Below are 22,181 nucleotides of genomic sequence, written 5' to 3'. Positions count from 1 at the left end.
GCACTGTTCGAAGGTAACTGTGGCATAGCTAAGCTAAGGGTAGTTTAATTGCTACTTCTTTTTCTTATGACTTTTACAAAGAGATGTATCTATGCTCTCTCTTTTTGATACTTATGCATTTTTTACCTTTATGGGGTATATTTGTTTTTCAAGATAAATGGATGAAACAAGGCACTTTTCCTTGTGCATGTCAAATCAATAAACTGGTTTCTAAGAAGTTGAGCAAGTTCCTCTGCTCCCCAGCCCATCCTAGGGGGAAATAACAGTATCAAATGGACATAATTTGGTTAAGTATTTCACAGCACCACATGCACATCCCCTCTTGGCCCTTCTCATCAAGCAGAAAACACCTGTCCTGAGGTTTTAATTTATTCTATTAAACTATAACTGTGAGCAGCTGAGAGAGGTCAGAAAAGTTTGAGTAGCATGGCGAGAGCTTGGAAAGAGCAGCAACATCACAAAATCGGGTGAAAAATTTGCTGAGAATGAAGAAATGCAAGGCCAGAAGGAATGCTAGGATTGCCAGGTGCTTCAGCTCAGAGTTTGGATTTTGGTCTAAAAGGTTCCCCTGCATCACCACGGACACCTGCGGGTTGCGTAGCTCCTGCGAGGAATCTTTTTAAAGATGTGGGATGTTCCTGGATCCCCTGTGGAGGGAGAAGCAGTGGACTCAAGGTAGGCCTTTGAAGGGGAAAGGCAAGGTCCTGCAGGCTCGTGACATGTGGAAGGTATGACAGGCTTCGATGCCTTTGTTTGCATGATGAGCTGCTTCAACTGAGATCTGTTTTCTTTGACATAAGCACTAAGTAATCTGAGAAGTGGTCTGAGATTCCACAGGTTTTTACAGATCTGGTTTTATTTTGGTATAAAATGAGATTATGCATAGCTTTGCGTTTAATACATATTTTAAATGTAGTGTGATAATGGAGCGCAGTCCTTTTCAGTCAGTCTAACCTGAAGAGCACAGAGAGTTTATAATAAAAAGAAATTAGAGAAGTGTGGAGTTTTGGTAGATTTTTGTAAAGTATCAGCAAAGTAAAGAGGCTGTCTTGTGCTGAACTTCTTTCTGTGTGCCCCTGAATTCGTGACTGCTAAAACAATCCTGCTAGCCAGCAGATTAGATTAGAATTGTAAAAATGAAATAAAGTGTCAGCTAGGTGAACGATCCGCTACCAGGGGTGTTGAAAAACAATCCTGAGTAGAAATAGTCTAGGCCCCAAGTAACGAAATTACAATGACAGATGATAGTTTAATGAGGTGATCCATAGGAGAGTTCTTGGTAGGTTTGCAGTCCTGATGCTTCTCACAGCACTGGCTGGCACGTTCGGTGGGAGGCGGCAGAGGGGATTTGAAATGAGATTTCTGTCTGACGACTGTCAGTTTTGCAGGAGGGCTGCACAGTTTGCTTTCTGTAGCACACGGTGTAAAGCTGTGTTGTCTGTATGTGTTAGGCAGTTTCTTCACATTATATAGCCATACTAGCTTTCAAATGTGTATTTTATTTTAAAGGGTTGTAAAGCAACAAGCTTTATCTCTACTTTATATTCAGATTTTTAATCCAATTCTGTAAGCACTGAGGACTTTCAGATCTGATTCTCGGTGTCTGAAAGTTGGCAGATTGACAGCTACAGGTTGATTAAAGAAACCCGGTGAAATTGAAGGAAGAGATGCACTCACTGTGTGCTCAGAAGTAGCGAGTTCCCACATAAGCAAACCTTTCCGCTGAACTACGTGATCCTGCACTGAGGAAGAGGAAATGCAGAGCTGTAGGCCTGCAGGCAGACAGGAGTGGTTTTCTCTACCGATTGAGGTATTTGGGTTTTGAGCATTGATGTATTGACTAGAGACAAGGAACCAATAGACAGCAGCAAGCATTAGGTATCTGATATCTAGGCCGATAGTAGGATGAGGTTGGAGGTGAAAGGTGCCCTGGTGTCAGCGTGCAGTTGACGCTCTGCCAAGTGTTTCCTGTTTTGCATAAGGGTGTTCATAGAGCACAGGTGACAGGGCAAAAGGGAGAAACTTTGTCTCACAATGCAACCCTGATCCCATAACGATACTTTCTTTGGGAAAAAGCCAAGCTTTTAAAAATAAACAAAACAAAGCTGTTTAATTGGAGTGTCATGTATTGTCTGTCTTTATAAAGCAGCGTTAGTTCTGATCCAAGCCGGTTTACCAGAGCAGTATGGAGGGACACGCTGGGAGGCAGCTCTAGGAGGTCCATCTGCTTGCATTAGGCTAGCACAGCAGCTACACTTGCAGCATATCAGGCAATAAATCTCATGCTTAAGAGCCGGTTCAGTTCCAGAAGCACGTTGTTTCCCATCAGAATGCAAACCGAGAAAGGACAGGCTGCAACAGAAGCAGCTTTACTGCCCATAAATTCAACCTAAGAGTGGTTTGGGGTTTGTAGTTGCTTTCTGTCCAGTCAAGGGAAGATGGGAATAAGTTAGAGACGTCACAGGAAGTCTGTAACTCATGCTAGAATGTGACTTCACTGCTGAGCTTTGCTTTTACAGGAGAATTTGTTTGGATTGTCCTGTTGCCTCTCGTGATCTGAACTTAGTAGACACAAGTATACAACCTTGAACATGAAGGCAAATGTTGCAACCAGTGAAAAGCCTCTCTATTAGATGGCAGAATAATTATTACCGATTTTCATGAGCTATATTGATTTGAGTGTAGAATTTATTAGTTGGTATCTGTAACACACTGTAGTATTAAAATTCATCAATACAGGTCTCATAAATGCCAATATGTAACAGCAGGTGCTGCTGTAATTTAGTGAATCATTATAATTCCTATTTAGTAAATCAGTTGCCATCACTGTTAATGTTTAATTTGTGAGTTAGTGCATCACCCAGCAGTATAAGAGAAATGAGGCTGTAAACACATTTGCAGTAAATATGATATAAATACTGTGACTCCTGCTATTCAGTACATCCCATATGTTAGCTGTTGATAACTATGATTTTTCTATAAATACAACATTGTACCTTGACCTTTAGAAGGAAGAGAAGTAAAATTGAGAAATTTACTGTGATAAATATCTTCTAAAGGAAAAAATGAAAAAGATCTGAATTTAGGAGTGGGCAAGGGGAAGGTTTATTAAAGATAAGTAGTTGCTTCTCTTAACGTGATTTAGCACCAGGATGAGTTCTTAGGACTTGACTCAGGTTAAACAGGACATTCTGGTCACGAACATGTATTTGTTAAGGAGGGAGATTTCTCCTGACCTGAGCAAAAATGTCAAGTCTTCATTTAGGTCAGTTTGGATAGGATTTCAAGAGCTCCCAACCTTATGAGAGTGTTGTCACCCAAAGGTAAATTTGTAAACCCTATGGAAATATCCAGCCTCACTTGCATCTGCTGAGCTTGGGTGACATGACAACATACCTACAGCACCACTGGCTTCACATGCCTCTTCCTGAGACTCTTGGCTGATTTGTGAAGCCTGTCCTGTGATGAGAGGATTGCTGCTGCCCATGCTAGCTACCTCCTAAATTGTGGAGGGAATCCATTTTGTGTGTCCCGGTTCCAGGAGGTGGTGCTGCTCAAATTACTGGCCAAGTTCTGTCCCAGGACAAATTGTGCCACCTCACACAGCAGCGGTGGCCTTTCTCTGTGCTGTGGCCTGACAAGCAGCAGCCGGGTGACAGACAGGCATCGTCTACTTGGCTGCACAGTCTGGCTTTCCACATGTCCCCCACGCACGGATGGCGTCCCCGTGGCAGCGCAGAGGCTGTGTCCGAGGGGCTGTCAGGAAGGCATACTCCACGGAGAGACCTCAATCCAAGGAAGAAAATTGTACTGTAGTTGCTGTTACTTAAACTATCTCCCCCACCACTCAAGAGAAATCTGTCCAGCGTTTGTTCTTCTTCTCCCAAGTGCAATAAGTTGCATGCAAAATAGTCCTGAGGATTAAGATTTTTTTCCCTGGTTATTTACAGATAATATTAATTTAATCTAGAGGAGCTTGCTCGTGATCTTCTTGCTACTGTATTTTTTTGTGCAAGAGAAATCACGTATTTGCTAAAATACCTGGCTCCTGAGCACATCATCTTTGCAGCTCTCTTTGATTACAACCAGAGGTGAAAGATGCTTCAGCCTTGCTGTTCTAATGTCATGCCACACAGGATATTAGCAGCTTCTCTTAGTCTGAATGTTTACTAATGATAAACAGCTCTTTTCTGATAAGCCTTCTGTTTGCGTTGACAACATCCTGTTGTCTGTATAATTCATCCTTTTTTCCGTCTCATAAACCGTTACACAGGGAACGCTATGTCAGTAATGAGCCCTGCACCAGCTTGGTGCATGTGTTCTCCCATTTGGCCTTAAAGCTCCGTATTGAAATGAGTTTTGCTTCTCTCTTCAGGATGATGGGCTCTCTACATGTTCCTGGTAATACCAAAAATGTCAGACTGGCATCCTGTCTGTGATGAGTGGGAATGACACTGGGCTTATTCCACAGAAATCCACTTGCCTTTCCTTCCTCCCTGAGTCCCTCGCGGCTTGTTCTCCCAGATAACTACCAGAACAAAAGTTAATAAAACACTACTGTCATTTGGCAAGTGAGCTATTTGTGGTGCTTAATATCACAGAATCTTACCAAAATACAGCAGTACTAGACTGAAATTAAATACACCTTCACCAGGCTTAGATTTTATCATTGAAGAGTTCCAGAAATGCTAAAATGTTTTATTCTGATTGATCCAGCTCACCCCCTTTCTAGTGTCTTTTGGTTATGTCAGCCTGCTGATGCAGCGGCATGAAACTCAGCTGGGACGTGGGGGGGAGCTCCCTTTCCCTTTGCATCTTATTCTGCCCTCAAGGCAAAATTCACAACATACAATATGGAAATGCTAGATCCAGTGACACATTTTATACCACTATCCAATCTGGATACAATTTTAATATAAGCATCTCATTAGCAAGTGTCTTATCTCCTTAAAATATCTCCTTAGCTTTTAAAATGTAGTTCAAGTATGTACTATATTTTTCTTTCCATCTTCTGCCACCCTCACCAGCCTGGCAGCGTTTCCTTGGCCCTTTGGTGGCTGAATTTTCTCTCACTGATACAAAATTACAGCCCAGCTTGTTTTCTTCTAATCCACGGGAGGCAGGAAGAAACATCACATATCATGACTAAGTGACATTTAGCACATCGAGTATAATCAGTTTCAGCTCTTCTTGAGCAGGCACTGGTAGATTTAAGAAGTCAACACAGTAGGAAGCGTCTTACCCACAACAGCCTGCCTACTCAGAAGCAGCGTGTTGGACTTTATTTAATCTATATCTCCTTTAAAGTGACAGTGTTAGTAAATGGGGCGCTCATTTGCATCTCCCCTTCTGGAAAGCCTCTTACTGGTTCTGCGCTGTGGCACTGCAGATCTGGGTAACAGGGGCTGCAGGGATAATGTGATTACCAGCAACTTGCAGATCTCCAAGGAAATACCGTGGGCTGTGCTTTCAGGAGACCCTTAGCAATTCCTCCTGCACCCTGGAGGCACCAGTCGATACCTGGCTCTTTCTGGTGTCATCTGCACATGATGCTGGCAACAGCTCTTAGGCAGGTGTTCATTAAGAAAACAACAAGCTTTCCCTGCTTAGATCTCCATTCACGCAGCATTTTGTGGTCTGCATAATTCCATGTGCTTAACATTTTCCAGGACAGCAAATGAGATCGTAGAACGAGTGGAATTCACCCAGGAGACCTGGCTATCAGCTAACCCTAGCTCACGTGATGGAGCTGTGTGTATGATTTATTGTTGACAGCATGCTTACCTTAGCATGGCCCTTTTCAGAAGTGAAATGAACAACAAAATGGAATGAAGCTCTTTTAATGGAGGTACAGCATGGGGAGGTGCAAGATAACAGATGAAGAGGATGGATCAGGATGAGTTCGAGAGGTAGTTTGGGGAAGCAAAGGAAGGTAATGGGATCAGAATATCAAGACATCTTCAAGCTGCATTTTGAATTGCAGAGAGGTACAAGAGTATGCTTCCATGTACATGATAAAGGTTTGCTAGTGGCAGTAACGTGAAAGAGCAGAAGGCACAGGAGAAGGTAGAAGCAAATGAGGGGCAGCAGAGAAGTGTCTCCTTCAGCAGACATCATTGTAAGCTGTTACAACGTGTGTGTTACAATGTACATTACAAGGCATGCAATAATATAATTCATTGTGCATATATTGCTTTCTGGGACTGTTCTTTGGGTAATGATATTGGCTGTTTGTGGGTTTGTGTGCTTAGAGCTAGAGTAAAAACAAGCTTTAGAAGTCAGGCATAAACTCTGCTTTATTTGGACTCCCCCTTCAAGTTGCTGTAGTGTTTCTAGCCTTGTTTGAGGTAGTGAACTGAAGTCAATTTAAAATGCTGATTAGGATGATCAGTGATTAACACATTTAACCTTAATTTTATGGATAATGTTAGCTCTCACAAGTCAATGAGAACACCCTTGCTGTGGAACAGAAGTGTGAAGACCACTACTTACTTTTCAGTAATTTGTGGAGCTCAAGACCTGAATACGCTATCAGGTCACATTGGGAGTCCTTCTAGAAATCACAGGCAAGAACGAGCATACAGCTGCTCCCCGACTGAGCCAAGTCATTTGTGTTTCACTGAAGTGTGTCTAGAAGGAAAGGTTAAGTACGTGACGGGGAACTGTTAAGAGATGGGGAATATACCACTTCTCTGGACATTCAGTCCTAGGGCTTGCTTATATTCACTTTGAACTCTTTCACCTAGCTTTTTATCTGAATTCCTCTGTCTTCAGTTTTCCACCATCAGGATCAAGTTTCCAAGAAAGCTGAGGAGTTTATTTTTGTTAAAAAAAAAAAAAAAAAAAAGAGAGAGAGAGAAAGCTTCTCCAAATTTTCAATATTGATGTAAAAAAATTACTGCCAGCAATAATCCACTGAGTTGCACTGTCAGGCTACCAACAGCGCAGAACAAAATCAGTGCCATCCTCACTGGTTCCATTCCCATGCTCCTGGATTGCCTTAGCCTGGCCACCTCAGTGCCATAGCTTCTGCTCAGGCTGAACCTGCCTGGCCAGTGCCTGCCAAACTCTTCCAAGAACTACTTTCTGGGCCTTCATTAGTCGTGTTTTGATGTACAACATCACATTTGATTCCATTAAAATACAATTTATTTAAATGCAATGGGGACCTGGCTTCCTCAGGTAAATAAAGAAGAAGATAGGGTGGTTATACTATGTCATGCTCAGGTCGTGGTCACAGCAAGAATTGATTTGCATCTGTATCATGGATGAAAAGTATTGAAAAGTACAGGGAGACCAGTAACAATTCATTAGGAAAAAATCATTAAAAACATCTGATCCTCCCTTTAGGAAGTTAACACTTTAATTTTCTCAGTTGACTTGTTATTAATCTGTTTTTAACCAGAGTATTCTGCTACACTGAATCAAACACCATATAAAAATGCATCACAATAATGAAATGGTCAGTATCAATCAAATGGGGTCTTGGTATAGCTTGATATCAGGGGATTTCCTTTGCTTTTTTTTTTTTTTTTTTTTTGACAAGACCTGCTTTCTACAAAAGCATTAGCTGATGTTAATTTTACTCATCTACTTTAAAATGTGATCAGCTGCTTTGCTTGCAGTCTTGCAGGTTCTTTGCAGTATAAGAGTAACACTTGTCCTGATAATCTAATTCAGTTTCTAAGAGATGACACCGTGATGTGCTGATAAGAAAGATACGCTACTTAGAATATTATTGTCAAAGCAAGTCTTTATTTTCCTGTGAAAATATGAATGTTTCATCTTACCTGCCATTACCACAGGAAGTAAGAGATCCCTTACTGAAACTCGGTGTACACTTCGTTTTTTCTCCCATTTCTGGTTTCTTCGACCATCGCTCTATTATTATATCAATAGCACGTCTTACTCTGCACTGTGTTTTTTGTAAAAGTGCTACATATGAAAGTAGAAACAAAATACAACAACAGTAAAGCTGTTTTTTGAAAAGCAATCCATGAATCATATTTTAAGCAGTTACATATTGTCATATATGTTTTAGGTATTTTATCATACCTGTCACTAAACTGGGGTTAGCTGCTTTTTTCTTTCTTTCTGCCTCCATTTATACTGTCTGCACAGGCCAGGTGAGGTGTGTAGTTCTGCTGTTCTTGGACCCTACCTCTGGTGAAGGTTTCCTTTCTCTCAGCTGTGCCATCCTGGCAAAATAGCTGAGTTTTGAGAATCTCCACTCTAACAGGACAATACAGTGACCAGGGAGGTTTTCAAAACCAGAGCTGTTTGTTTTCTTAACAGGAGCAAGAGATGCAGAGTAAAAGGGTTTTGAAGAGGCAACCTACCTCCTAGTTCCTGCCCCATTCCTCCCCTTCTGTTATTTCAGCATAACTGCATGTATGCATATGATGAAGTTTGAGCTGATCTAGAGTGAAAGCTGCTCGTTTCATGGATCTCCAGTCCTGTTTCTTGTGACAGTTTGGGGGAGGGGGGAGAGGGGTTGTTCAGTGCTGCCAATTACTGTATAAAATAAGGATGTAGATATAGTTTCAATATGTGTTTTTCAGTAGACCTTCTGAAAACAGGCTCTGAAGCACATTTTCCTCCACTGACTAATGAATGGATGTTTCTTGGGCTTATAGTTGGCATTAGTTCCAGTCCTAGCTTTAAGTGGTCAAGGATCACTAACCTTTGTGTCATGCTGTGCGGCTCAGCTGTATGCCCAAGTGGCTAAAAAAGCTGCAACCCGATCAATGTGGCTTCAGTGGCACTGACAGTAGGAGTTATGCTCATTAAATTGATTTGGGATTGCTTTTTTCCTAAAATGTTAACCACTGCTAGTTTCAAATTTCCTTGATGAGCTGTTTGTTTGTATTGCCAGCATAAGGGTGTGTAAAATAACTCGTTATTTCTTTGTCAGTGCTGCGGCACTGGTAGCGACGTCGATGGGGTGGAGGTAATGCAGCTCTCACTGCTCCTGGGTGTCAGCTCCATCCCAGCTCACATCATCACATCTTACGTTTTGGCCAGGGTCTGGTGAGAATTACCTTCCTTGGGGAAGAGGCATTTATCCTTTATTTCTATCATAGGTGCAGGGTCAAGGAAAGTTGTATTTATGTTTCAAAGCTCAACTGTAGTACGTGTACAGGGCTCAAGAAGTCAAAAAAGCTCTGTCTTTAGAGCTTGATCCATCTGCTTTTCGATAAGGAGGGTGTTCAGTCAGTGGGATTTCCATGTGGAAGCTCCTCAAAACATTGCCAAGAGAGTTAATACATAGTCACATGTGAAATCCTCCATTTCTCATTCTGAGCCATTAAGGATACGCTGCCTGTTTCAGGAAAGCAGCTCTCCCTACACATTACGGGGAGACAGGGAATGGCAGGAGAATCGCTGTTCCCAAAATGTTCTTCAGAGTACCCAAATTCAGTCCTGGCTCTCAATCACCTTCTGTGGGTACCTTTAGAGCTGAACAAACTGCATAGGAAAACTAACCTCTTAGTGTGTCCATAACTCCACAGTTCTGTAAGTATTTAATGGTGCAAGCATCTCTTTTCTGAAGATGACCTCTGATTAAATCATTTAAGCTGCTACTTAATAAGTAATGTTTTGTAAAATATGGCTTCTGTTGTTCATAGAACGAGGTCCCAAATTTGAGTGAGGATCTCTAGAGATAGTTCATGGCAGTTAGTTAACAGGACGGGCTACCTTAGCACAGCAGGTAATTTTCCAGTTTCTATTAGTAGGTTAAGAAAGGAGGGTATATGCAAACCAGAAAGACATCCTTTGTAAAAACTCATAAGTGTGATTTACAATATTCTTTGCCTCTAGACATAAGTGGGACTAATTTGAAAAGGAGAAGGGGGAACTGCTAATTTAAAAAAAAAAAAAGAGCAATCGGTGTTTGATCATCTATTAAATATTTTGTCACTTTACTAGAGAAGCAGCTGGTAATTTTTCAAGTAGAAATTTGTCACTTTGCAGAGAAAAACAGATTTGACTGTGAAGTGGTATGTTCAGAAGAAATGTGACAGGAGCAATCATGGGAGGAGCTATGTCCAGTGGTGAAATTTGATCTTCAGTCTAGCACCATTAAAAAGTATTTAATTTTTCATACATGTATATGTGTTTATTTTGTGTGGTTCTGTTTAAAAGCTTTGTTTGTATTTGCAAATGGAGTAGAGTGTAATTAAGTGCAGAAGGATGGAAATGACCTCTGATTGCACCTTATCCCGTTGCTTTATATTCTTTCACAGCAGCAAGTAACCTGCTAATGTGGAGTATTTCACACCTCATTGCTGGCCATATTAAAAGTTTTTATACTCTCTAATTCTTCAGTAAATACTAATGTACAGGATTCACTATTATCTGTCTATTTCATTTACTTTACCCATTTTTCTCTTTGTAATTAATTTGCTTCCCTTTATCCTATGGTGATTCTAAACAAAGCCAAATCCAGTTGTTTTAATGATCTGTTTTTATTAGTCCTGCAGGCAAACTGCACTGCAGCGAGCCGTCATTTGAGCCCAGTATTATTATACCTCTACAGAAATGATTAACTTAACCTTTTTGCACATTGCAAGAATTAAAAATGTAATAAATCAGCAGAGGTTTATTATACTAAGTGATGTATGCAACCTATTAGCCCTTTTGTTTGTTTTACTTGTACAGTACGTGTCAAGATTTCCTAAAAATCATTATTTATGGTCCTAATCCAAAGGCTACTAGAGCTGATTTTTGAGTCACAGTGTTAGTTTTGTAGCTGACTGATCTCAGCTGTTCCCATATGAGACTCATGATAAAGAGAGGAAAGTAGGAAGCTAGACCCACAATTCCCAGGCTCTGGTGAGGCCAAGATCTCAGCAAATAAGTTTTGATTTTCTTAATGCCAGAGGGTTGTTGTTGTTATCATTGTTGCTTTTAAATAAGCAAATCTAAAAGCCCCAATACTCATGTAATGTTGCACACATTCGGGTCCGCTGGTTTCTCACATCTCTGCTGTGAAGCATGCTGTGGGCAAAAGCACGTGGGCTAACAGCTGTGTTGTCACTGCTGTCCCTGCAGAACGCAGGAACTGCAGTCACGGATCAGGGCCGAGAAAAAACATCGAGTGAAAAAGTGGTCCCTGCCCCCAAACCAGGTTTTGTCAGCTGTAGTAACTCCAGTTCTGCAAAAAGCGTTGCCAGTGGGAGAGGCAGAGGAGGAGGGCTTATATGTGGCACCGAGGCCTGGCTGCGACGTGAAGCCTCGCTCTGTTCCCAAGGCATTTGGGGCCCAGCCGTGCTCCGAGGTCACCTCCTGGGCCAGCCCTGCTGTTCTGAAGGAATGGCTTTGGCAAACGTAGACTGATCATTCAATTAGAAAAATCAGCGGGTAGATTTAATAGATGCGTTGCATCTCACATGAATAAATTCTCAGGGAAACAGCTGAAAGACCCAAGGGAGGACTTGGTCCCCATCCCACTGAGTGCAGTGCGGGGCCGGGCAGGGGTTCCCTGCAGGCAGAGCAGCAGGAGCAGTGATGCCGTTCTTGATACTCTTACTATCCCAAGCAGGGCAAACAAAATGCTCTAATTGGTTTTCAGTTCCAAAATATTGCACAAACACCAGACGGTGGAAGCGTTTCTGTGCTTCCGAAAGGTCCCAAGCCTGACTGCCAAGCGGGAGGCTGCGCGGCAGGCTGAGCAGCGCAGCCAGCAGGGCCTTGTCTGCTGCCTCACAGGGGCTGGCACAGCCCCCGGCTGGCTGGCAGCAGGTCGGCAGCTCGTCTATCTAGCTCTGGGGGCTTCGTGGAGGGTTTCTCTGGCATCTTTACATTCCGCTGGCTTGGCTCTTTCTTACAAAGAGCTTTCATTCAACAGTTTGATGAGCCCCTCTCATTTGCTTGCTGTTCCCAGGCACTGCAAGTGATGCCCTGTCAGAGGGGAAGGGACTTCTGCAAGGCACAGGGGTTCAGGCCCTGCCTGTCTGTGTGTTTGAGAGCTGTGGGTGAAGGTTTGTTTCTGAGAAGGAGGTGTATTGAGGAAGCAGAGTGCTTTCCTGGGCCTGTGGGTAGGCTGGGCTGGAGCAGGGTAGGTGAGGAGGAAAGGGGACGGAAGGGGAAGCCCAGGGCGTTTGGAGAGGAAGGTCCTGTACTCTGCCACCTGCAGGCTGGGGAGTGATGTATAAAAGGGACCTTTTGGGAACAAATGACTGGGTTTGGACACTGGGACCCCTCAGGAGGTGGCAGGAGCCCTGACAGCCACCCCTGGGGTCAGTGCAATTAATGAAGCAAAGAGTGGAGCTGAAGGGAAGCGCAAGCTTCCTATTCCCTAAGCCATGAACAGCATGGGAGCCAGGGGGAACCTGTACCTCTGCTTACTGGAAAGGACTGGAAGTCACCAAAAGAGAGCAAAAACTTCTTTGGAAATCCTGATGAAGGATGAGAAAGCCTTGAAAGGCATCTGCTGTGAGAGGGGCCTGGGTTGCAGTGCCCCACAGTGAAAGGCTGCCTTGCCCTGTCATGTCCTTGCAACATCTGGGGGGACAGCTGGAGAGGTGTGCGGCAGCCAGAGATACCCAGCTCCCAGAATATCTGCTATTGTCTTTCCTGGGGAAAAAAAATGCATTTTTTTCTGTTACTCTCCTTTCCCTCTCTTCCTTTGCTGCCTGTAGCACACAGCTAACCCAGGAAAAGATACCAGGAACTGCCTCCCATAGGCCCAAGAGGGCAGTGAGAAACCCAGGGGCTGTGCCCCTCCAGGGGGCAGTTAGAGGAGACCCCGGCTGCAGGGAGTTAGAGGAGATGCCAACCATCAGGGCTGCAGCAGGAGCAGCCCATGCCATGAGCCAGGGACCTGATGGGGCTTGGACAAGCTGAGCTCAAGAGCCGCTGTGCACTGTGGTGAGTAAAGGAGCGCTCGAGGAAACAGCATGTGGGAGCAGGTATGGATAGAGGTACGAGCATGTGTGGTAATACATGTGGCATTAAAGACAGCAGTGTATATTCTTACCTATTAAAGACCTACTGTGATGGGCTTGTACTCAAAACTTGAAAGGGATGGGTTTTGGAGAGGCAGAATTGAGCTATAAGCAATATATGACATCAAGTTTTTTTGTTGAATCAAACGATTTCTGTTGAGTGTTAAGATGCAGAGGAAATGAAAAATCAGAAGACTGATAACAAGTTACCTTATCTGTTACGTTTGGTTGTGTTTGTTTTGTTTGTTTTTTTGAGCTGGCCTGGATTTCACCTTGTGATATAGTATATCTGTGTATCTTTTTAAAGAAGCATCTACTCCTAATTTTAAAACGTCCAGCAATTCCTCAAGTGCTTTATTCCTTTATTACTGAAAGTGTGTAGTTTTATTTCCAGCCAAAATTTACTTGGTTTCATATTGCACCTATGGGACTGCTGGGATGAAAAGCTTCCTCTTATTGGTTTTGCTTTCCCCAAGTAAATATTTACTTGGTCTGTGATCAGATTCACCTTAACCTTCTCTTTGATAAGCTAAATAAATTGAACTTCTTGAGATTGTCACTGTAGGAAGTGTTTTCCATCCTTTAATCAATCTCACAACTTTAGAGCCATATGCAATTTATCAAGCTCTCTCTTGATATGTTAATACCAATGCTGAACATCGTATTTTGCTAGTGGTAGTGGCAGTAAACGCAGTGGTAAAGTAACTTACTCAGTTTCCTCGTTACATGCCCAAAGGACTTCAGTCCTTGTAGCCATAGTTGCTTTCAAGCTCAGGTCGTGCTTTGCCAGAACACTTCGGTCAGCCTGTGGACTTGCTCTGTGCATGCCTAGAACTTGCTTTGTTTACCTGCTACCAGGCTTATCAGATGATGCAGCATGCACAGTGTTGCTCCTTTTCCCCAGTGTTTATTCTCTGCTGTTGATTGTATAAATGATTCATCAAACAACTTTTGTTTGGTACTAATTACAGGCTGAATGCAGACAATTAACAAGCAGAGAAAGTCTGGGTTTGCCAACACTGTTGTGCATGTAGCTCTTCTGATTGTATCAAAAAGATAGTTTTGTAGCATAAATACTTCAAATTTACTCGAAGAAGGAAGGATTTGCTCTGTCAGCAGTTTATAAAGGCTCAATTTCTTTCTTCTTCATGATATTTTGTATTTTTCCAGAAAAGGCCTCACAGAATAATAGAGCTGCCTGAATGATGCCTCTGCACTTAAAGTGTCATGGGAATTCCCAGTCTTCTTTATGAAAAACCCTTCCCTATGTTCCTAGTCATAGAGTTAGGAAGGAGGAGGCTGGCTTTGTTTGTCTGGGGACTTTTCTTTGCTGGTTTGTTTATTTTCCTTTGTGAGAACAGGCTATGGGTAAGCAGGAGGGGTTTGGGGTTGGAGGGTCTAGCTTAAAAGGTAATTATTTTTGTAACAGAATTAAAACCTGAAACACACTGAACCGATTTCTAATACAAACAGGATCAGCATTAGCTTTTAAAGGATTGCTATTATCGTTTCAGGACTGCAATGTGATTTAAACTGTAATAGATATTGATTTCTATATTAGTGTTCTTGCTCCTTGTATTGCATTTCTGCTGCCATCTGCTAAAACAGGAATGGCATTTTTCACTTTATTGACTGGACAGTGAGTTGGAATACTGTATTCCTGCACTCTGTGGATCCCTGAGATGACTATAAGCTTATAGGGCTGGGACAATTCAGCTGCTGTGAGATTTGCATTTTTAAAGTAACACATACCAATTATTAAATGAGTGTAGAAAAAAAAAAAAAAGGACTTAAAAGTCAGTCATGGGAAGGCAGGTTTTTACTCTGAAGAGCACGCAGCCTCATACTGCTTCCCCTGCTGCTTTTCCTCCTGGAAAGACTGTGCACCTTGTTATTTTCTCCTTCTCCTTTTTCTCCCTTCAAAGTCCTTATCGTGCTGTACCTTGGAGCTGCCCGCTGCTAACAAGCGTGCCACTTATCCCTTTACTGGCACAGATAAGCTCTTGCTGCTGACGCCTCCTAGCCCTGAAAAAGTGGCACCCCATCGACCTTCCCTTTGTCACCCCAGCTTGGCTGCTCCCCAGGGGGTCCCAGCACGAGGCATTTGGAAGATGGGTTGTAATGAGTCGCTCTGTAAATGATTTTTATTGCAGAATGCTGTTCAAAATCAGAATATCCTGAAATGAAGTTGTCTCTTGATTATGACTTTTCCCAGAAAAACTGATTTTGCCTAATGATAGAGAATGGTAATGAGAAGCTCTTAATTAGCATAAATTAAGTTTAATGGGAACAAATTCTGCCAGTGCCAAGTAGTTAAGAGGTGTTTAATAGAAGTGAAATTCTGCGAGTTGATCTAATAATACCTGAAGGTGCCAACTACATTTTAAGGTCTGTGTTCTCCAGGGCATTTGGGTGGCCTCTGTCAAGTATGCAGCTAAAGTTTAGTGGCCTTAAATCAGGGACGTTTGGCCCAAATTGCTCAGGTTCATGAAACATGTGGTAGGAGTGCTATTTTCTATTTTTTTTTTCTTTAAGGTAAACATGGAAGTTTATTTCTAAGTCTAGAATCTGAATATAGAAGCATAAAGGCAGTTCAGTTTTGTCAGAGATATCTGACTGTTTTATCTCTGACAGAAATCTTGCGGATGCATACTTGACAACTCCCTCGGTGTATTCTCACGGTTCCCAGCAATCTCTGTCCTAGGGTCTTCCTTAGTCATTTGCTGCTTCTGTATTTTTGAAAGAGTTTGTTGTTTGTTTGTTTTTGGTTTTGTTTTTTTTTTCCATGTCTAGCCACTCTTGGATTTTTGCCATACATTATGATTTCTCTCCAAATTGCAGTCTGGACATTAAGATTCCCAGCCTCTATCAACGTTTCCCGATCTCTAAATGCTTGATTTCTCAATCTCCAGTTGCATTATTGCATGTAGTTAATTGCAAACATGAAGCATTTTAAAAGTTTTCCTGTAGAAGGCTGTGCACTTAGGGAGGCAGGCTGTGTCCTTCCTCTCCAAGAGCAAGTGGATGGGCTTCCCAAGCCAAAGGGAAACAGGAACCTAGGAATTCTGAGAAAAGTAATCCCACTGTGTGAGTGCGCCTGACCAATGTGTCCAAGTCAGTCTAACGTTGTTTACCCCAAATGTCCACTAGGAACAGAGGGAGCTGGAGGAATTAACTCTAGAGAAAATGAAGTATGCTAGAAACACCAGCCATGGAAACTATGGAATTGTGGAATAAAGCAAATTAATTTCATGATACACATGAGAGATAACTAAGGAGTTTAATTCTTTTAAAATCTACCAGAAATGAATCTTTCTACTGAGATTCTTGTAATTTCCAAGGTGTTAAGGAACGTTGCCGAAAACCCTGCCCACCAGGTCTGCACCTTGCCCTGTGCTCCTGGTGTTGTAGGAATGGACGGGTCTTGCTGCACCTGGAGGTGGGAGCTTGAGCATGAACCTGAGTTCAGTGCCCTGGTTGCATGGCTTCAGGGCAGAGGTAGTTTATTATCTAATGAGCAACATAAAGCAACAAGATTGCAAATAAGGAATGTGGTTGTAATTAATTTGTTGCTGTTTTTCTGGGTAGACTGGGTGTAAACTTGGCAATTTCTAGGCTGTGCTTACCTAAAACATGGTCTGTTTGGTCTTCAGTCTAACCATGTAGGTTCAAGTTCGTTCTGCAGCTTCCTGCCTTTTTTTTTTTTTTTTTTTTTTTTTTCCCCTCTCATCTTCTGTTTTGTCCTAACTTGGGTTAAAAGTTTTAGCGTACTAGTTCTGAACTCACAACACCTCAACCCCTTCACAGGGCTGGCTGCAGGAGCCTGCTGCCATTCCCAGCCCCTCCAGCATTCTCTGAATAACCCCGTTATTTGTTCTTCAGAGTAGGAGCACGCATTTTTACTCTGTTTGCAGCTCATGTAAGCTTGGTGGTGTTTTGGCCCAGGACTTGGCCTTCTAGCTACTATTAAAGGTCTGCTTTGAGCTCTGTGGGCAGTAAATAATTTGCCCATGTATGCTGTAAAAGCTTCTAATTTACAGGCAAATACATTAGCAAATTCTTTTTTTTTTTTTTTTTTTTTTTTTTTTTAAAGCAATTAATTTAGGCCAAATACAAACAATGCATGTGAGGCAGCTGAACGCTACGTGTATTTTTGCACCTCTCTCTAAACACACTCGAACGATGGCTGCTTCTCAGCTACTGCAGGCTCCTTCCTGGATCGGAGGAGCAAGTTACTCACAGGTCAGATGCTCGCCCAAAGCTCTGTGTTTGTCTCTGGCAGACCAGGAGCGAGCAGAGTGCAGGGGGCTGCAGCAAAGGGATGGATTTCGATCCTCTGTGTGTTGGGCCACATCGCAGTGTAACGAAGCATAGCCCTCTAATTTCTCAGTGTAATGAGTCCACGGCAAACAGCTCCACTTCAGCTACCCATGGTCTCTTCAGACCTCTTCTAGTGGGGCCAATGAAAAGGATTGGAGAACAAGGATTTCAGTTACATTGTAGTGTAAATGCTCATAGTCCTGAAGATCCTTTCGTGGTCTATTGCTGCAATAACAGAGGACTTCATAGTCCTCTTCTGCATTTATTCCCCCTGCATGCCTGCGAAGTGGGGAACTGTCAAGTAACCCCCCGTCTCCTGTGTGGGGTGGGAAGGGAGAGACGGAAAAGAGTTTGTTTTCCCAAGGCTCCCTGGAAGTCAAGGGACAGGGAAGGGCCCCCCTCCAGGACCGCCACCTGGGTGCCCTGTCTGCCCCCAGGGCACGGAGAGCACAGAGAGGAGAGAGGAGAGCTGCTGCTCAAATGCAGGCTCCTGTTTGGAAGCTGCTTCTGAAAGAGCCTGCGGTTGGCGGTGTTTATCATCCCGCTCATAATGAAGCCATTACACTGCAGTCACAACTTTGAATTGCAGCTAATAGATTTTCATTTTGTTTCCTCGGTTAAGTCATATTTGATAAATGCAGAAATGTGTAGGGAGCAGCTTATCTCAAGTAGACAGTTTCTTTTTAAATAGGCAGCTTGAATGTGCATTGCATGAGGATTTTGGAAAGAAAAAAGGGATTCTGTGACAAATATTTACAGGTATTAGGTGGTGAACTCAAAGTACCCACTTGCTGAGGACAATTCTTACACTTTTAGGGACCTGTTAACTTGCAGCTATTCAAGATAAACAATAATTTATAAGCATGTGTATACGTAGATGTACTGATGTATGTGTGCAAACATTTTATCCTATTAGACATGTAATTCTCTGGAATGCTTCACATGTTGTCTTAAAGACTGGCTTAAATGAATCTTACTAAAATTCTCCTATGGGAAGCAAACAAAATTCCATTATCTGCTTCTATCCAGACAAATGCATAAGGATTTATTTTTTGTCTAATTCATTGGCTTTTCCTTCGAGTTTAAATGGTGCAGACCAATTTCCCCATAGCCTAATAGTGGTCTGGGAAATCCTAGTGGCGGTACGTGGTATACTCTTGTCCATTTCAGAATTACTCTGGAAAAGTCTTCAGTACAAAGTACCTCAACACTCTTTTCAGGGAGATGGAGATTTTTTTTTTTTTCCTGGTTGGAGAAGTTCCTAATTAAAGCGGCATTCTTGGAAATACTGAGGTTAAACCAGACTCCCAAGGCTATCCCAGGGAACTTTGTCGGCTTTTTCAAACTTGGAGGTCAGACTGCAAGCATGCAAATCTGTGTTTTGGGCCACATTTTCAAAGCCATTTTACAGGTGCAGACAGGAGAGGAGAACTTTCAAGAGTACCCAGGCAGATCCCCAGCAGACCCCTTCCAGCAACTGAAGGATGTACAAAAAAAGCATAAAGAAAAATCAGGCCCCTTGGCGTTTCAGGTAGTACTTCTTTCAGAGGTGCAGAGCATCAGATCTTCTTGGGAGCTAACTTGGCATGAAGGCAAAAGCCAGCCTAGCACAGAGGCTGCGTGTGGCAGAAGCCATGAGCCTTCTTCCCACAGCCGAGGGCTGTTCCCAGGGAGGACACCAGGCAGGTTTGCAGAATCACGCCCTGTGTTTCTGTCCTGGCCCCATGCCCGGTTCTGCCTGCATAAGGCAATTCTCTGAATGTCTGTAACTGGATCAAAAGGCCAAAGTGTTTGTCGCAGCTACCGCTCAACAACAGTCGCCCTATTGTTGGCGACTCGCCCGTCCCCCCTTTTTCCTATTGCCTCCCTTCACTTTTGTCCCCTCTGTTTGCCTTCTGGGTCTTCTCTGCTCACCCCAGCACTGCCCTGCACGCTTTCCCAGGGTTTTCTTTCTCAGCTCTTTCTTCTACCGCTAGTTTCTTGCCTGCGGCACGCTCGGCTATGGTTCCTGCTGCCGGATGAGTTAGGAAAGTACATCTCTCCTTTTCCAGGCTTCAGGCGTCCCGTGCTCTCCATTCAGTTTTTCCTTTTGCCCCGCTCCCAAGGCTGAGGCTGTATGGCTGCAAGCCTGCTGCTCACTGTCTGTCCCTCCCCACTCCAAACCACAACTGCATCCCAGCCCCAGGCTGCTTGCTCCAGCTGACCTTCGCCCCAGCCCAACTCAGACATATAAAATAAAATTAGCCAGTACCACATAATTCGATAAACAAGGCAGCCAGCAGATCATGTAAACTGCGAGCTATGTACCTACAGTAACATGACCTCAGACCATTAAAATCGCATACTTTGCGTCTGGTTTAGGATTTGTATATAAATGTTGTACAGAGAGACTTTATTAGAGCTTAGTGAACCAAAAGCCGCTCTTGGATTTCCATATGTCAAGAGTTATTAGCTTGAATGTGCCACAGGGGTTAAGAAGAAGGAATTAGAAGTTTGAAACAATGTTTGTTGAAACTGCTGATGAATTATACAAAGCCGGTCTGTTTATCAGAGTACTGTCATCTTTGTAAGACAAAATTATGGGAAAAATACACTCTGTGAAGAATCCCATGTCAAGAGAAAATTAATTAATCTACTAAACTGCTCTCGGAAATGTTTTGCCATAGCAAGAGTTACACAGAACAGACCTTTAGAGGACACCAGTGTGACAACATTGCTGTGAAGTCAAGGGTCCTCGCTTACCTGAGAGCTTCTCCAGCCATTGCCAGTTACCCCACATCACGGCGCTGTTAAATGGAAAAGGGTACACTTTAAATGGACATTGTGGTGGGTAAATCAGCAAATTCTTCAGCTGAATTTGTATTTCCTTGTAACTATGATGATAAAAGTCAACAACGATAGCTGTACGGTCTGTGCCATTCGGTTTCTTCACTTCAGAAGTTGTCAGCATGGGCTTGCAGAAGGGAGCTGTTCCCAAGGCAGCTTGTTGAGTCAGCTACTGCTTTTCTGCCAGATTTGTGACTGAACTCTGAACTACTGTTTTCTGGTCACTAGAGACCTACAAAGAGAGGTGATGTGTTACAGATGTTCTGTTGGCATGCCCCGTTTCAAAATGTATGGGACCGGTCCTGAGAGGTGCTGGAATCTGCTAGCCACACTGGCTGCCGGGCCAAGGCCCCTAAGAACAGGCTGCTTTGCTTCTACCCAGCATATCCCAGCCAGAAATGTGTGTGAAAGCATCACGGGCACTCTGCGTGTGCCATTCAGGCATCTTGAACATCTCTTGTGCTGGCCGAAGGTTCTGGTGGTCCTGCGGTCGCACTCAAACCAGTGGCTGCGTTCACCACTGTCCCAACCCACAGGGTGGCAGAAAGCAGCAATCAGTTTGGGAACAAGGCCATAAAGGTTGGCTGTCTGAGCAGAAAGAATGCTGAAATCCTAGGAAATGTTTATTCTCATTGAAGTAAATCATAAAATGTTTGATTGAAAGCTAAGTGTGAAGAGTCTTCCCATCGAACCCAGTGGATGTTTAAAACTGGCTCAAAACAAATACAAGTGATAGTCCAACATCCAAAACAGCCTAGTGCTGCTCTTCTTCCCACAAACAAAATAGGCACTAACTTTAGAAGGGAGTGCAATTAAATGCCTTTTCTTGTGTAGCAATTATAATTTAATATAATAGTTGAATCTTGTGCATACAAATAGTTTTTAAAAATAAATGTTTTATTACTACTTGTTCTGTTCTTTTGGTGGAATTTAAACTTTCTTCATGTATCTACATTTTTTAATTCTTCAGTTCCCTTAATAAGAGGTTCCTGAAACTTGCAGACTCATCTGTTACCTTTCTAATGATGACAGAGGAGCTGGTGTCTGCCAGTGTTTTGTCAGCAACAAAACAAAAGTAAACATGTCTGAGAGGTGCTTTTTTTTTGTTGTTTTTGCTTGGGTCTAAGTAAACATCTGCTGCCAAGTAAAGCATTTTCTTTTCACTTGTATGTCTGTAGCGCTCAGAGGGTGATTCTGAGCTCAAAGCAACCTGCAGGCTGCTCTGGCTTTCCATGAGGATCACTTTGCTGCTGGTGTTGGTAATACCAACAGGTGAAGGAAAGCCAGGTGCTAATGGCCAGTGACCCTATATGATCTCCTTCCTAGACTGGATCACTTAGATCCTTTTTCGAGGTCCCAGACAGAGGCGTATCTGAGTCTCATCTGCATCAGGAAATTGAGCCTCCTGTTTTCATTCCCACCCTTGTGACTCTAGGCTGAAATAGCCTTTCAGGTGCTGAGTGCCCTTCTCATTGCATAAGCCTCCCAAGCGGTCTTGATAGCTGTCACTGTGCAAGAGATCGAGAAGTGCAACCATCTCCCCAGAGGAGCTGCCTGCCCAAGCCAGCAGTGAAAGCCTGTGCCATGAGGTGGCTGCTGTGGTGCTCGCTACGAAGCTGGCTGAGTCACTTGTGTCACAACAGGCCGTTCCCACCCTTGAAAGCCGTGGAGAGTCCGTCTGTCCCTTTGTCTCCTCGTGAGGAGGTAGGAGGTCACAGTGGGTGCCTGCTGCTGTGGTGGTTGTGTGCTGGGTGACTCGCAGTGAGCTGACAAAGCTGAGTTGCTGGTGGTGTGGCTGTGCGTGGAGACATCTCCAGCAGGGCAGCAAGAGGTGGGTGGCTTCCTTGTGTCCTAGTGGCTCTCGAGTGCTGTGACAGGCTGTCAGGAGGCTTCAGTGGACCCGGTGAAAGCTGATTCATTGCAGATACATCCTAAATTCAGCAACCCCTCTCTGTTTGGGAAAGCATTGAAGTACATCTCTTTGATATTAATAGGATGTAAGTATTGACTTGAAGAGTTTGGTGCAGTAAGGATTTTAATTAAAATATGCTTTCTTCAGTAATGCGGTTTAGATAAAATCAAACT

At 43.2% G+C, this 22,181-nt stretch overlaps 2 protein-coding genes across 7 annotated transcripts in view; both read left to right on the top strand.

The window, feature by feature from the left end:
* The window catches only part of LOC311441093 (glypican-5-like), a 410,588-nt gene that overhangs the window by 364,322 nt on the left and 24,085 nt on the right, over positions 1–22,181 (top strand). The gene's annotated exons all lie outside the window — the stretch shown is intronic.
* Positions 410–22,181, top strand: part of GPC1 (glypican 1) — a 344,777-nt gene continuing 323,005 nt past the window's right edge. The window contains exon 1 of the mRNA XM_084528749.1: positions 410–675. The gene's annotated coding sequence lies outside the window, so the exon portion shown is untranslated. The remainder of the gene's footprint in view (positions 676–22,181) is intronic.

Source organism: Aythya ferina (assembly GCF_964211825.1).
Source record: "Aythya ferina genome assembly, chromosome: 9".
NCBI classification, from domain to species: Eukaryota; Metazoa; Chordata; class Aves; order Anseriformes; family Anatidae; genus Aythya; species Aythya ferina.
Note: the sequence above shows the minus strand (reverse complement) of the source record. Positions and strands in the feature narration are given on the sequence as shown.